The sequence below is a fragment of the Antedon mediterranea genome, chromosome 1, assembly GCF_964355755.1.
Source record: "Antedon mediterranea chromosome 1, ecAntMedi1.1, whole genome shotgun sequence".
In the NCBI taxonomy this organism is placed as follows: Eukaryota; Metazoa; Echinodermata; class Crinoidea; order Comatulida; family Antedonidae; genus Antedon; species Antedon mediterranea.
The window spans coordinates 21979032-21997424 of record NC_092670.1 but is presented as its reverse complement, the minus strand read 5'-3'; the positions used below and the strand labels follow the sequence as shown (position 1 = coordinate 21997424).

General features: G+C 31.4%; 1 protein-coding gene across 1 annotated transcript in view; it reads right to left on the bottom strand.

Moving 5' to 3' along the window:
• Positions 1-10283: 10283 nt before the first annotated feature.
• The window catches only part of LOC140062769 (uncharacterized), a 35615-nt gene continuing 27505 nt past the window's right edge, over positions 10284-18393 (bottom strand). The window contains exon 2 of the mRNA XM_072109101.1: positions 10284-10324. The gene's annotated coding sequence lies outside the window, so the exon portion shown is untranslated. The remainder of the gene's footprint in view (positions 10325-18393) is intronic.

Below are 18393 nucleotides of genomic sequence, written 5' to 3'. Positions count from 1 at the left end.
TCGTTCGGATGTGAATTTTAAATAAACTATACAGTAGGTAACATTTTATATGCATGTAGGCCCACCCTAAAGCTTCATATTACTACACTTGTGCTCCAATCACGAATCTCTAAAGGACCAATTCCAACTGAAGATCTAACTAATGTAATTATATAAGTATATTGTTGTAGTTTCTCAATTTTATTCACCAGTGATTTAAGTGAAGTTCGTTTGGGTCTTGTTTGTCATGTTTCAAACTTTCCGCTTGCATAAAAACTGGTACCAAAAGTGCTCTTTATTGACACTTATAGATAGTTCTTCAACGCATGGATGATTCCAATGTGAGACTACAGCTTCACTTTTTAAAGAGCTTCAAAATTGTTGGAAATTGAAATAAAATGTGAGACGGAGACACTGACGTCACGTACGTGCGTCGATAATAGAGTATCCACATTTGTACGCGCGGCACCTTCGTCTTGTCACTGACGAATTAACCACGGCGTTAATCCTGGCCATCTTTAATATTTCAGTTTTGTAATAAATCTTCTCTTAAATAAATCGTATTTAGTTTATCTGACATCCTGAAATACAGTACAGTTTATTTCATCGATAAATCATCTTAATTACATTATATTCATTTAAAAAATGAATTATTCGCTGCAAATTAACTGCACAATATATCTTACAAAATAATGTTTCGATTTCACTGAAAAGTTGTTTCCATGTATCACGTGTAGAGTGTGAAACTTTAAAGATTACAAAATGTACGTAGAGAGTGAAAAAGTCTCCCAGCCGAGATTTGATGGAAATTTATATCATGTAGAATTATTCTTCTTCTATTAATAATCATATTGCTGCTGAAGAAATTCATTTATTTCCACGTCATTAAAACGAGTAATTTTTATCGTGTGAGAAGTTGTCCCTGTAGTGTATGAGTAATTTAAAGTCTTTAATAATGTAGACGATTGTAATGTATAATACTTGAAACATATAAATGTTATAGCATAAAGTTTATTGTTGCCTGCACTGTTGTTGAGTCGAAACGGTAATTTTGTAGACGTAGTGTTGATTAATGTAGATTTTTGTCTTGGTTGTTACAAGTCCATTGATTAAATTAGATTTGCCCAGTAAAGTTTAATAAGTATAGGCCTATTATCGAAAATTTCGAACTTTTTATGAAGTTGGAAAATTTGCTTTGTGAGTTTACTTCTTTCGTGAGCGACCATTTCTCATTGATAAGCTACCTCTTTATGATGCCTTTTGTCAGTATCTAAAGTACGGTAAATTACTAAATGTTTTTACGAAAAATAAAGATGAATATTTTGTAATTAAAAAAATAATATTTCGATTATGAAAAAGTCAGTTAATTTTATCGGCCTATATTATGTCATTTGAGTATTTAATATTTTATGTGTTGTACTGTATGTATGTTTATAGGTGAATATATATTTTTTCCAATTCAATTTTTAGTCAAAGCGAATAACTATATGGTATGTGATATAAACATGGCATATTCATTTTTTCTTTGTTTTATTACGTTCTTCGTACTTTTATTTCTATAAAAAAAAGAGTAATATATATCAATCATAACCTTGTAAACACTGTCAATGAAATAACGTTTTACACATACATCATTTCCCTGTATACTGTATCTTGAATGGTTTGAGAACATTCACTAACTTCCTATATAGGTACTAGAGGCAAATTTACTTTGACATATAAAACAACATTCAACTATCTTAGCCGGCGAAATATTGATTGATTGTGCCCTACTTGTAGCTTTTATCGGCTCTTACAACCATTTATTGTTCTTATTAGATAATATAGGTCTTTGAATTGCATCGTGTCGTCTTATGAAAATTAACAAGTAAATCGAAAAGAAAATATATGGATATGGATTAGAAAAAGGTTTAATTGACGGCTTGAATAGATAACCACACTGTATTCATATATTGGTTTTGTTTGTATATATCAAACACCGTTTACTTAAACGTATAGTTTCATATTTTCAATATTACTGTCTTTTTGTTGTACTTAGCTGAAAGTTTTATAATACTCTTATTAAAAATATATATGCTAAACTATAAGAAAAAATCGTTATTTTCTCTAATAATGACTCTAAACGAACAATCGAACTAATAAATAAATAGAAGAAAGAAAAAGAAATAAAACACAATTTTTGACCCACCAAGATAAATGAATGGATATTCTTCAATTTATTAGCAACACTACGAAAAGACGGAAAGTGAACGCACGCGTACTAACACTACGAAGACATAGAAAGTGCATGCACGCGGAAAACACAATGGAGAGACAGAAAGTGCACGCGCGCGCATATACACTATGGAGAGACAGAAAGTATACGCGCGCGTATAAACATAGAAAGATAGAAAGTTTACGCACGCGTACAAAATCCTAACCACATTTTCATCAATGTTTTGACGCGTGCGTAGCTTTTGTGTCGGTTCTACTAGGTCTAGTACATCGCTGCCTTATACACCGAAGGAACAGGCGACAAACGAACACTACGATTTATGTTCACAATGTCATATCTCGTTTGATCATTTCTAATTATCTATTATGGGTCATAAAAACAATTAATTTCTTAACCAATCAAAGAACTTCTTGTTATTTTAAATCTATGACGTTAGAGCAGATGTCCGTTATTTATATAAAGTAAAATTTATTATTGTTTTATATGATACGATATTATAGTTAAGTGGTAGCTTTTATTAAACTCATAACATTAATGTGTCTCTACATTCATTTCAAATACATAAATATTATTAGTATTCGTTATTATTAACTGTAGAGATCATTCAATTTAGGTTTATTATTTTACACCCACTTTTAGTAGCCGCTTTGTTAAATGCGTCGCATTAAAGTTCTTTTAAATGGAGTTTTCGATTCACGTGATTCACGTGTGTTACATGCGCATAGTAAAAAAAATAGCAAATTATCAGTCTCTATCGCTTACCTTCAATGTGGAAAAAATAATAGATTTGGATCAGGGAAGAAATGAAAGAAATGGTGGATATATTTTGTGGATAGTAGTAGCAATTATAAAGATTGTTACAGTAATAGGCCTAAATACCGTACGTTTTTTCTATTGTGTCGATATGTATGTATAAGACTATAGGTAGAAAATACTCGAAACATTAGAAATTAACAATGTAATAATATATATATCTTTTGTTATTCGTTATGTTTTAAATAATTATTATCAATGTGGAATTTCATAAGTTGTGTCGTAATTGTGATAATATTTTTTTCCCATCGGATATTCAACTTGTTCGATAATAGCAAAACATAATCTCTAACTAGTAAAAAAAACACAATGGAGCAAAAACAGATTGTTTTCCTAGATAATATTTCTCTTTGATATCACCGCCTAATTATTAGTGGGTTTTCGTAGACGAAAAATCACATTAAGACGGAAATAAATTCAGAAATGTCTGGCAGTGAAACTAGAACATGGTTTTACACAGTGATTGTCTCATTAAAGACGCTATTTATTGCAAATCGCCAATTATGGTAAATTAATAATAAAAAAAAATTAAAATAATTGATTTTGGTTGATTACAAAGAGTTCAATTGTCCTTTGAAGTAAAGTAATTAATCGAGTTTGGATTGTTCAAAGTACAGCATAACGAGCCGTGGATAAAGATGAACTCACATTGATAATAAGTACCATTTTTTCCTGCAAACATCGTTCATAAAGTTAGTAATAAGCGAACATGGTGGAACATTCATGAGTAGTACCATGTTTTGATTAAACTGAATACTAGTATATGGAGAAACATAGTTTTTGTAGGCCTACTGCATTTTATGAATTCAAAATCAAAAGGTATAAGTTAGACATACTGGAGAGAAAATGCTTCTTTGATAACTTCGGTGTTAACATTTGCAAAGTTCTGGCCTCAAATTCCAATCTTTAGTCTGATTCAGTTTGTTTAAAGTACCGTAGGTTTACGGCACTGATGATCTTATAAATAAATTAACGAATTCTATCCTACGACTTGGTTTATTGGTAAATTTCGTAGGCCTAAACTATGTAGGCCCTATCATTATTGCTATTTGGAACTTTTATTTCAAATAATTTACAGTAGGTTTTCGTAGTAGCTTCTTATATGTATATGTCGTCGATTTTCAAGTATTATACTATACTGTATTTCTTTATTGTCAGAATAAAAGTTAATAAAGGAAATAATTTAATTATGCTAGGCTACTTCGACTATAAACTGTCTCTTTATAATGCCTATATTGATTGTGTATGGTTATTCGGTGCGTACTATGTGGGACGGTTTGTCCCAGTGGGCCTAACAAAGCAACATTTAAACCGTATGTCATCCTATATTACACATACTCTTTTAATGTTGTTAATAACACCCGTTCAAAACATATCTGTAGATGTTCACGTATTCAAAAAGGATTTGGTATACAATGTACATACAGTAATTAAGAAACTAAATGAAAACTATAATCAAAAGTAGCAAGTTTGTAGATGAATTTATTTTAGACACGAATTCAGTTCAGTTCAAAACAAAATTTAAACTATATTTTGGGTCCCGTAGGATTTGAACCCGGGATTCTTATCAGAAATTAATGAATATTATTAACATTGCGAAGAATGCCAAAACTATAATTGAGTGGTGGCGCCCTTTCGATATAGATTCTGTTTCAATAAAGTTTTCTTTCCTAAGAAAGAAATTCTTGCTACTGAAAGAAAGTGGGAAAATTATTTCAAAATGATGTTTACCACGGAGATCAACAAATGGAATCACTAAGTTATTATATTATATTGGTTTTAGATTTATTTTGGATTTAGAAAGCACATCCTCTGCATTCTCCGGCCTATAATCTTAATATAAGTTTATCCTCAAAATATAGATATAAATGGTACTGATTACATTTATCACCCGGTACTGCTTATGGAAGAAGTAGTTGCATAATTGATTGTTTGCAAGTTTTCATTATAAAAATCTTAATTCTCAAAAACAGAATGGCAACAAGGACATGTGAATTCACATAGTAAACTTCATTTACTGATTACAAGAATCGACCGCCTCATTCCGAAAACCAGTATGTAGGCGTACTGATAAGTGTTTTGCATAAAATGACACAATATTGTTTGAAGAACAAAAAAATGGGTTCATAATAATCATGACATCCTTTTATAGCGATTGTACATGCCGCAAAATTGTATCACAAAGTGGCTACTTTGAGCATTAATCTGGCATAAATGCCGCTATAATAATTAATTCTCTTAATTTATGGTCATATTAATAATTATTCCTATTTATACCATTATCGTTTCATACCATTATCTATTAATAAACAACTTAATGTACAACCGGCATACTTTTTAAATTTTACCGGTACACTATGACGTCACAAGGCGACATCTATTTCATTTTCAGTGATGTAGGTCTCGGTGAAAGTAAAGTTATTCAAGATTATTAAAGTTTTTAACATTTATTTACATCTAACAGCCAATTATTTTAAGCTAATGAATAAAAATGTTTTAGAAGAGTAGTTGAAATTATGTAGTTATGCTGTTTTTCGGATATGAGAAAAATGACAATGCCAGGATTTGAACTAGGGCCCTTGGATTATTAAACAAGCATAAACCACTAAGCAACATTGTCACTAATATTAATAAACGTTTTTATATTTTCAAAATGGTTATATATATATATATATAGTAATAATTCTTTTGAATGAATTTTTGATGAAAATAATCAACTTTGAACTTTAAAATTTTACAACATAATGTTAAATAAGATCCATTGTCAGGGTACAATGTTTATTCATCAATTTAAGATGAAAATTTTCAAATATTTTTCAAATTTTGAAATATTTAATCTCAGAATTACTAATTATTAGGGCCATAATTATTGATAACAAATAATTTATTTTCTTGATTGTAATATTTAATAAGTTAAACGACTTATAATAAGAACCATTGTACATCTCCGCTAAAATTATCTACAAAACGTTTTTTATTTCAGCCATAATAAATATTTTCATGGACCTCATTACCAGTGTATCTATATCATTATTCCACTCAATAGCCAATCTCTGACATATAGAACTTAACAATTACTGCTAATTATATAAATCGCTGCTAAAGCTATCCGAAGTAAAGAATTACCGATCTTCCCCACGGCAAAATTTGTATAAGTACGTCATTACAATCTATAAAAGTGTGTACAGCATAAAACACTCCGTTTTAACATTAAAAATTGTAAATTTCGTTTCAGCCTGACCGGGTACTTTAATCGGGTAAGATAGAGATTTTTAAGATCAAAGGCGCCGACGAGCGTTCATTATGTTTCAGGTAATAATGTAATAATGTAAACAGGAGGAGATAATATGAGCGAGAACGTTGCTCCAGAATCTTAAACCTTCTGATTAAGAGAAAAAATACTGATAATTTAGAAACGCAATAAATTCGAATGCAAATTCTTTAAGCACAGATAAAGAGAGAGAGAGAAAAAAAGATAGCGTGGTAATGCATAACGTGATTTTATCGTCGTACATAATATTATACTACTATTATACAACTGTTGCTGCTACATTTATTGGTGCCATGCTGCAGCTGCAAGAATACACCACCACTACAACTTCCACTTGCAGGCTTTGCTCATGTTCTGCAAATGCTGCTATTACAATGTTAGCTGATCTGTGAGATGGTTGCCACTTTCTTCTTTTGCTGAAACATTGCTGTTGTAATAGAAAGTGTTGCTTCTCTGCTCTAGTACTACTGCTGATATTACTTGTTACTACTGTTTCATAAACAACTAACAATCTGCTACCAGGGACAACTCCCCGCTGCTACTGTACTTCTTTTATGCTGTCGATTTCCAGGTACCAGGTTTTCTGTCAATTCGGCCTAGGAATTTTGCACAATGCTATAGGACAAGAATGAACGTTGTACTGTTGTTATAGTGTTAACAATATGTATTGTCATCATTATTATATTTTCTTCAAATGTATTTTATTATTGGAGAAAGTTTAGGCCTAGAATTATAAAAAAGAAACGAAAGGAAATACAGAAAATAAGTCAAAATCAACTGAATTTGTAGAATATTATTACATGAATGGTATTCAAAAAGATAGGTTAAAACCATATAATTTCATACTACTTTTTGGTTATTTATTTATCGATAGTATACTTATTTAAATTTGCCGTTAATTGTCGTTGTTTTGAGTCATCTGAAGTAGATAGCAAACCAATAAATAATACAGGGTTGAAGTGGAGTGTTTTCTCATATGAGTATTTTTCACTTATAAGTATAATATTCACATGTTATGCAAATAACCCACTGACCTCTGATCCCCATCATAACACATTATCGTTTATTATATTTTTCTAGCAATCAAATTTATCTCTATAGCTAAAACACCGTCCTGTGATATGCCGACTATTTCTCTTCAACTGTTGTTTTAAATAAAATACAAAATTGAAATGAAAGGTAACTTGCGAATTAGTACGCGGTATTTTAGAATATTGTATTTTCAATTTCTCATTGAAATATAGGATAAAAAGAAAGAATAGAAGACTATTGAAATGAGAGAACAAGGAACAATAATTATGAAGTATACTTTAATGTGGTTGAATTGTGTATTCCGTTGACTATAATACCGTACATGACCACATATTTCAAGAAAAAGTAATTTGTGTGCGTTGATAGGCTGAAAATATAGGCCCGATGGTAGTACGCTTTTTGTGCGCATGCGTTAACCGTGTCACTGACAAATTGTCTCCTTAATTATTTAAATTTGTACAATTGTCTCACATACGTAAATTAATTAACGTTAATTAACAGGTGGTAATTAATTAGACTTCCCAATGTTGTATTATAGTGCTGTATTATGGTTCTTAACATTCGTTTCACGTGAACTTTTCATCAATCATGATGTGAATTAATTCTTCCCACATTGCAAATGTTAACCAACAAAAATACACTACGATGAAATGGAAATCGCGTTCCACACCCAAACCCCAATCATACCTAATTGTTGAGAAAACGCCATGCTGTGTCTCATGATGTTTGGTTTATTCACCATTGCTCGTCATAAATAATAGAATGGAAACTCTATCCGATCTTCCAGCAAAAAAGTTACTCTAGTGTTCAATCTGACAGATAAAGAAAAACGATACATCTGCCTATCTTTTTAATGATCTCGGCGGTTCAATATTATATAATTCAAATAATATTGCTCTAGTTTCTAAAGAGTATTACAGACTGATTATTAAAACATTAGTAGATTTCAATGACATCTTTAAACGGAAAACGAAACATAATATGAATTGATCGAGGAGGGGGCTTCCGTTCGTGTACGGAATCATTCATAGACGAGACTTATTTTATTAAATAGGTTAGTTAAATTACATCTGGGCGGACAGAATATACATTGCTAAAAAAACATGATTAATTCTATAGAAATAATTACAATGATAAGAGTAAGGGGAAAATTTGTTGTAAGGTAAAAGTACAGACAAGTATTTGTCATTAAATTAATTACTATAAATTATAGTAATTACAGCGATATTTCCGACGTTTAAACACAACATCCGGTTCAATATTAATAATGTATTGAGTCCACTATATAAAGAAACATAGTATGTGAACACGTGTTTTAGATAATGATTTTACGTTTACATTATAAAATGTTGTCTGCAGTCGCGCATCGAACATTGTGTCTGATGATTACAATATTTAAAAAGTAATTTGTCTTTTTTTAGAATTCAGATTTAACATTATGTTGAGGGTAAAGGGTCAGAGGAGCAATCCAATGAAGATATGTTCCTATGATAGCATGGGTTAGGTTTCATACAGCTCTGTCTACACTATAAAATTAATTGTTTGACAAAAGTTTAATGTGCCCAAATATGGTAGTGATATACTTAAATATGGTAGTGATATGACATCATCATACCCATATATGGGCATGGGCACACTTTTTTTTGTCACATAAAGTTTGATAGTGTGGACAGAGCTTAAGAGTATATTGATGGCTAAAAACCAAGATTTTTCTCTTTGCCCGTATTATTACATCTTTGTCGTGATGACTCCTCACTGAATTTTATGGTCTGTTTAAAATATATAAATCACAATAAAAATAACACAAAATTGTAGCTATGAAAAATCTTTACTTATATTGCAATGAAGACATTCAAAATCAATAAATAGTGTGCAATAAACACATCATAAAGTTATAATAAATCGAACAATAAAAAGAACATTAAAAATCTATTAAATATCAAATTCAATGTTTAAAACGTCTGTATTACAATCGTTATTTGAAAAAAATGCAATTAGTATGATAACTATCAACATAATCAATCGTATTTCTGTGTGTGTGTCAAATCTTGAAATAAGTAGTTATCAAACCATCAACCATCAACCATCAAACAACAAGACCATGTCAAGATAACTACGCGCGCGTAATCGAGATTAGTATGCGCGCGTATAATACAAAAACAGTGCGTTGTGAGAGCATTAATATTAATCTACATTATTATTAATTATTTATTATATATTATCTTAATTTTCTACATAGTTAATTTCACAAATTCCTTTGATAACTAATAACTTCTTATAGGTTTGTAAGTTACACGACAGTTTTAATCTGTTTTCAGTAAATTTCAAAAGAAAGAATACAACTTTAGATTGGCCTGGCGACCGGAAAGTTTTATTTTCATTATTTAACTTGTTTAACACATCTTCCTCAAGAGACATGCGTGTTGGCCAAATACATTTGGTGTGGACACAATCCATTGACTTTTAATTTTGGAATATAATTTACCTCATTACGATCTGAAGCTGGGTTAATATTACACCCCTTTCTTCCAACACCTACCACTCTTTTAACGACTCCCCTGATCTGTTGTGCTTCTCCCTGGAGTGTATATCTTTTGGTCTTATTATTGTTTTAATTATTATTAATAATAATTACACAATCATAATAATTATATTTATACAATAATATATTATTATTACCGCCAATAAACATTACATCATAAATGTATACTTAAAGGAGCGGTGTGTAGAGAACTATATATTTTTAATTCTTAAAAAATAAAATAATCAGCGGTTGCCTTGTTTCTGGACATGAAATTGGCTGCGTCATTGCGCGTATCGTTGCGTATTGTAAGCTGACATTAGTTACTGTAACCATAAATGCGTTACGTAGTTCGTGTCTATGGATACGTTTCGTACTTTTTTACGGAACAACTGGAAACGTCACTTTAAAAATGACATTCATATTCCGTCTCAATAAATTGAGTTGATGTGCGCTTCTCTTGGGAATACCCAAACTTCTTAATGAATATTTCCTGCGGAATTAAAGAATTATTATATATTAAATCAATGAAAGTGGTCATTATTGTCAGCATAATATTATCAAAAATGTATTACATACATTAATTTTGAAATCTACAACGACCTCGTATTAAATTTCAAACTTCAAGCAAAACTCATTAACTTTCTCTTCTGTGTATTACATCAGCGATAGGCCCTTGAAGACAGGTCCTTGAAGCACTACCCATGGGATGGTAAAATATACTTGGTCAACAAAAGTTTATGGAGTCGAATCATTCCTTAATTATTTTCTTGATTTAAGATTTAAACTCGGATTTGGCAGAATAAACAAAGTGTATCTTAAATAATTTATAGTGGTTTTAATCTTTTGGTTGTACATTGATGATGCAAAATTTATCTTCTTATAAATGTATGTGAGTGGTTTTACGTATGTGCGAAATTCAATCCGACTATAATTTTGCGGGCCAATAATGCAGGTTTAATTTCTTGTCTGACTACTACATAATCGTCTGAAATGATGTATAAAAGATAAGTATTCCATTATCGTGACGATTTATTTTATACAATTGTAAGTTATTAGTGCTTTTGATAGTTTAACCGCTCTAACTTAAATAACATAAGTTAAGTTTTAGTTGAGCGGCAACTTAAAACACTAGAGCAATGGTGTCTGTCACTTCAACATGTAATGAATGTAACGAGAGTTGTAAGGCAGATTCAAACCAAAATGTAGTTTTTTGTATGATGGAGAGAATGGAATAGTATGTGCGTAGTGCGCGCAACATGTAGTGGTACACATGCGCGCAGAGACATAAAGTTGACGCGCGCGTATGAAAACCGTCACAGCTGTTGACTAGTGTGTTTTGAGCATGCGTAATCCAATTCATAAAGATTTGGTTTCGAATAAACTAAAGACCAATCAGAAACAACATCCTTCTATCATCACTCTGAACCAACTACCACATAGAAAAAGAAGAATTAGGCCTATCATGTTTTAGCTCACTTCTATTTACTGTCTCTTTAAAAACTACAGATATAGAACGCGGTAATTGTGTGTATTGTAAAAATAACATATTTTACTATATTAAATACACACTACTTTCAGATTTGCATACATCATCAAATACTGTACTGATGTATCCATATTGCAGGAATTAGCATTTTATTTAAAAAGGTCTAATAAAAATTGATAGATATAATCACTTGCAATTTCAGGTCACACTCTATTACACGCCTCATTTATTATAGATTTTAATTTACTAAACTAATGTCTTATAGCCGAGTTGAGACCCCCGGGGGAAACAGACATATTAAAGAGCTGGCCACCATTTATTTTGCAAATTGCATAACCGTTTTTTTTTAAATCGCATGTCCTGATTTACCGTCTGCGTGTGTACACGCGTGATCCGGGTAACTGGGATATGCCGTCTGCTTCATTTATCATATATGCTTAGTTTTATTGTATTTTGACACATTTTTCTTGATATGTGTGTATTGAATACGGAGCGATTATTGATCCAAGTAAAATCGTTATGACTAACATTTACATTACAGTAATATTAAATCCTCGGAGGACAGGCTTCTTTCTGAGTGTGATGTGGAAACTGTCAGTTGTATTAGTGAACCCGACTTAACAAGAAAAATGCAGGTTACAATCATACATCTGTTAAAGAAGCAAAATCAACCCTCCTTTTAATTCCACATCTGTGTAAAATAGTAACCCAAATAGCATTTAAAAGAGCAGCTTCCAAAGAGATTTTTAAAATGGGAGGAAAAGGCTTTGTAAAGATATGTTATCGTCTCCAATAAATGGAGAACTTGAAGTTCATGAGAATAAGTTGTGTGCGGAGAAAAAAAACCTCCCATCACCCGTTCACAAGGACCTGATATAGCTTTACTATTATTATATAAGAGATAATATAGACCTAGTTCTTGAATGAATATAACACTAATAAATATGTATCATAATTCAATATTTTCAGAAAACAAAAATTAATTTGTATTTATTTTCTCCATTTTTCTTTTTTCTCGGCCAACAGTAAACATAAGCACAACACAAACATAGAATACATAGTCATTTTACTAAACTACTAATAATGTTACATACGGAATTGCTTATTGCTTGATGTGTCTTGGGATTGTGTATTTAAATTGTTAGTTTAATTTTATTTATTTATTCGTTTTTTCTGTAATAATTCTGTATTCTATCGATTAATGTATTATTTGTCCGATATTTTTTTTAATCTGCTTTTAAGAATATTGACGTGTTTTATTTTTGGCATTTTGTAATTTATGTATCTGCCTAAAATACAGCTTGTTTTACGGTAATTGTCTCTCAGAACAACCGCAATGTTTACCGTCGATTACAAAAAAACCGCGTTGAACAAAAACAATTGTTGTGCATGAAAGGAATACTATCAGAGACAAAGTATGGCCTACTTAACTTACGGCACACGGGGTAGACTGGGTTCAAGTCGTGTGCTTTCAACAGATCCGATTGAATTCCTCAGAGACCTAAATAAACGATCACTAACATGTGATTTGTGACGTCAAAAATAGCAGACGAGAAAATATATTCCCATAATTCATGTATCTACATTTTAGACAAGTTAAGTATGTCAAATCCTGGAGGCCAAAAAGGTCAGATCATAAACTTATTATGATAACTATTAATTAACTAATGACATTAATAACGATTCGCTGAGAAAATAAACACAAATAGATCAGTAAATTTAGTTGATGATATTTTATATACAGTATTACGAATTTATGTAATCATTAATTAAATAATACTTTAAATAGATTACTGCACATAAATCAATAGGGAGTTTAAACGAATTGAATGCGAAAATAACAACCACGCACAGTACTAACTAAGACACCGATTCGTAAAACAGTAATTTTTCGAGATTTCTTCTCTTGTTGCAGCTTAAAAAGACATCAACTACTGTATCTATTAATTATTTGAGTACTTATAAAAGTATAGTACGGTATGATATACGGTGGTATTTTCTTTTTTTATGGTATGTCGTCCAATAATTTAGACAAGAAAAATTAATTTGTAAAACTATGGTACCACCAGCTACTTAACATACTTAAATTAAATTAACAATAGTATTAGTAGAGAAATTTCAATGAAAAATGATTTTTAGTAAAATATGGAAGAATAAGTCTAAATGTTATACGTTTTTTTATCACTTATTTATGAAGTATGTTATCGAGCAGGTCTATAACAACAACGGATTGATGTTGCCAACACAAAGAAGATGTGTACGCAGTTCATTACTTATTAACGTAATGATATTAGTTAATGTTGAAAAAAAAAAAAAATTTCCCTTTATGCCATCCGCCGCGGTCACGTCACATAATAATACTCATTAACCGAAAGATGTCGAGTGCAGAAAAAAAAATTATTTTCACGAAATAGTACAACAGAAATGATCTTCAATAATGACGTCATAAGAAAAAAATCACTTGAAAAGAAATTCACTGATATACGTTTTCATTATTGTGTTCGAAATATTTTGAGTGAAAACTATAAAATTGTGAAAAGTGCAGTTTACCTATTGGTTATGTAGAACGATTCTTGATATGCTCTCAATAAATAGCAACGGTTAATGGACTGAAGCATGCGTGATTGGATTGTATCGTATTGTATTGTTGCATTTATAAGACAGCATTATTTTATTAATGAAATACAAAAAGTACATACCAGGATAAAATTGTGAGTTTAATCAAGGCAATCTAACAAAAGGACGCTGAGCTCGCCTTGTCAAGATAGGAACTCGTAACAGTCCTTTGATCTTATGTCCGGCTGCGACAAATACAATCTTATACTTTACTATGTACATTCTCCGTGACGCGACTGGTTGTGTCGCAGCCACAGATGAACCATTTGATCTCCGGAGCTCATCATGCTGTTGTTAGGTTTTATTTATGACATTAACCGTTCAGGTTAAGTTAATTACCAGGGTTGGTTGGTTCCATGTGTGCAATCGCTAATTCTGGTGGTACAGTAGGAATCAACTTATAGAGCGGCTGAGCCACAGAATACCCAAAGAAATGTGATTGTTTTACGAAAATTGGTTAAAACACTGTCCCCCACATATAAATCCGTTTTATATAAGTTATCAAAAAATGTAACTTTATTATAGGACACACAAGCAGACAAGATAAAAAAAAAACCTTTAAGCAGCAGATGCCATATATTACTTTAAAAACGCAGACAGACTAACTGCTTTGGAAGAGACAGGTATCCTTACAACTTGTTAACATATCGATGATAAGTTTTTCTCACAATTTTATAACTTGTAATTAAACTGTATAAAATGCCTATAAAATGTCTGTATATTTTTAGAAACATTAAATTGACCTTTTGGCAATGAACAGCAGGTGGTCAAAAGGAAATAATAATGTTTATTATGTCTTTTTACAAGATTCAATTAAGTCTAATAGTATTTATTAATATCTTTAAAACTATGAATATTGTATACGAATAAACATGAGTATTGTGTTGTTTGTATGACCTTTAGATTTATGTGGGGTTTCCAATGTGTTAACAGCCACAAAATGACCTTTGAACCGGCAGGGTTAACATGAAAAGGATTCCGCAATGTGGAATAGTTCTTGTTTTGTAACATTTACGTAACAGGAATTTATTCATCCGAGTCATGGTTGGGTGATTTTCCACTTTTAAGAGTTTTCATCTTTAACTAAATCTTATTTTGGAAGACGAGATGTATTATGCGTGTTTAAACGGTAATGACATATTTTGTACGCGCGCGTAATGCTTCCCCTCTTGCCTTGGTGTCTTATACGGTTAGGGACCACGATCCCCGCAGATATCATGTTAATATAATTAAACAAAGAATATAATATTTTAATTTATTTTCTACAACTGAATCCAATGTCAATTGAGAAAAACGAGATTATTGTCTATTTTAAAATTTGTCATTGTTAAAATGTGTTTTAAACCGAAATATATTTATGCATTTCATTTTATATATTTTATGTGCACTGTTCTCTGAAAATAGATTAAATGTATTAAAGTAATAAAAGCTCTTTTTTATGCGAGTATGTGGACTTATTTCGCTGTGTTAAATATATGTTTTTATAAAGGTGAACTTTTTTAGTAAAGTGCAAATTGTAAAATGCACTTGTTAAAAGGCGGTGACCTAGATTTTACGTTGCAAACATTTGAGGGTTTTAAATCTAGTGTTTAAAGAACATGTGTCTACTGTGTGTAATATATACAAAGACATAAAAACGTATTAAATGTCTTGATATCGTTGCGTGATAATACGTGCACAAAGCGCGCTTTAAAAAGAGCACTCCAATTTTCGCATAAAATATCTGCGCCCGCGTTTGAGAGATAACGACGTATATCATAATTATTAACGAGTACAGTATGGGTTTCAAGAGAAAGAATAGCGCCCTCACCAAATAATTATTTTTGCATGGAATGATGGTATGTCGTCATGTGTAGACGGTATATTTTTTGTTTGTCAAACGCGAACAAAGACTGCGATGTAATTTTAATAAAGAAGAATTTGGAGGACTTCTAATCGATTTTCATAATGTACGCTTGTGTATTATTAGCCCTTTTATAAACAAACCGAATTACTGAGTGTTACTAATTCGTAGGAGGAGAAATAGTAGTTAACGGAAAGAAAAAAACCCAATAAACCCTCTCTATACATACAAAACCCCGCAGACTATCAAATTTATTAATGTTAATTTAACAATGTAAGTATTACTACTCGGTCGACAGATGTTTCCGACAAAATGTCATGGATATCTGTTTTTGAAGTGCCGCCGACATTTTTACTTAAAGGAAATCAGGCCAAGAAAAAATGATGCTTGTATAATGATTACACTGTAATATTAATAATAAGTAGAAACATATATATGTAGTGATAGCACCCAGTTTTGTTTTTCTAAAAATACAATTAAACCATATAATTATAAGGAGTAGATTTGAGGGAGTGGGAGAAAGGGGAACAAATTTAATCTGGTGGTGAAAAATATAATATACAGTAAGTAAAATAATCCACCTTTTGTCCTAGCACTATTTTACAATTTCCATATTTCTATTAGGCATTTTTTATTATTAAGTTTACTTGTTTTTACTGTAATTAGATATTAATGGGAAATGCGAACAGACAGACAAACCGACAACAAAGTTTACAATCATCGAGTTAAAAACGAGATCAATGCGGGCCTAAATCACACAAATCGTAACAGATTGTAGTATAAAGAACTATATTAGAAAATGGGTTTCTGGGTTGTGAGCTTCCGCCGGGTGAACACTTACATGATGATAAATAAATAGTAGGCTTATATGATTGTAATAGTCTTAAATAATGGATATGAGTTGTCCCCACATATATTATACTAACTGGCAGGTGTGCAAGGCCTATAGGATATTCAACGACAGGTATTGACACATAGTCGAGCATTAGACATACTTCTATCTGATGTTCTTTATCCATAGCACAGATATGGAAAACAGTAACAACACATCGAATATAGCTGTTTTTTCTATCTTATACATTTTCCCTGAAGGCCTTACGGCTCTTCGCACTAACAAAATAAACTTGAATGTAATTTGCCGCATCAATCGATTCTTCTGCAGAAAAAAAACGAATGGAGCCCGCTTTAATTTTACCTATACAAACAATACGTAGCAGACTGAGCCTTTTATGCCAATTATATTTTTGTATTTTCGATTTGTAATTATAAACCCGAGAGAGTTTACGGCTGTTCGCACTAACAGAATAAATGAACCAACTCCGCCTCTCGCGCCCCATCGATTTTTCCTGGCAAAATTATTTTTTTCGCTCTATCAGCCTTATAGTTATTTTCTATTTGATAAAATCAAGAGACTATGATTGCCAGTGACGCCACGAAGTTGACGCGCGCGTATTATCTTAAAACGCGCACAATCAGTCACAATTAGTCACGAGCGTACAGTCCGTAAATATTTTCATCAGTATTTCAACGCACGCGTCTAATATGTTATAAACTTCCACGCGCGCGTGCTCACGCGCTGGTAAATGATATTAACATGTCCCGGACGTCTTAAATTTACGTTACGATGTTGCTGTACTCTGCAGAACATTTTGATATCTTTGTAGATTGATGAAATTCAGTTTGTTTTACAGACAGGCAGGTGATAAACCTATTCATTTGTGGCTTTTAAAATCCAATTAAATAAAATGACTATACGCTTGTCTGATTTTTTTTCTGCGTATACACAATATCCACGCATGCGCACGATTAGCTGTTGAATGATGCGATGCAATGTAAAATAGTGGTATCATGGACAAGAATAAAACATAAAAATATAATCACAAACTCAGGTTTAATATTTGGTTAATGGAATTGAATATCATTAGTTTTAAAATGTGTTTTTGTTTGGTAATATATGTATTTAGCGGCATGGCGGTGAAACACTTGCTGTTTGCAAAATGTGTTAAAAACAATGGAGACATCAGAATAATGGATTTGTGAAAAATGTTTATAATTGCGGTGATAGAGTAAATTGCATAAAAGCACTGAATAATCTCTTCCATACAATGTTTATTAATGCATGAATATGTATTTACAAAAAAAAAACATGTAAATTGTATAATGATGTTATTTTAATATGACTATCATAAAAGAGAAAATGATAAATATTGTACCCGTGTATGGAATATTTACTGTATATAAATGCATTTCAGCTAATGTTGTCAAAAGTTAAATAAAAAAAGTTAAGGCATCACATGGGTATTTCTGCATACATCAAACATTGTATGTGGCCTGGATAGACACAAGCATATAAACCTGTTTGAGAGGGACCGGGAAATTCATATAATTAAGGGAACACTTTCTCGTAAAACGAACGAGATATTCAACACTATGACCAGCCCCTATTTAGGGGACACTCATTAAGGTGACACTTTGTTCGGTCCTAAAGGAATAGGATAATGTATCTCGTTTTGTTGGTTATTTAAGATAATCCAATTAGAAATAACTTTTGCCTGGTTCTCAAAGTGAACCTCAATAGTGCCACTAAACAACAGTCCTGTGTACTTTATTAGAA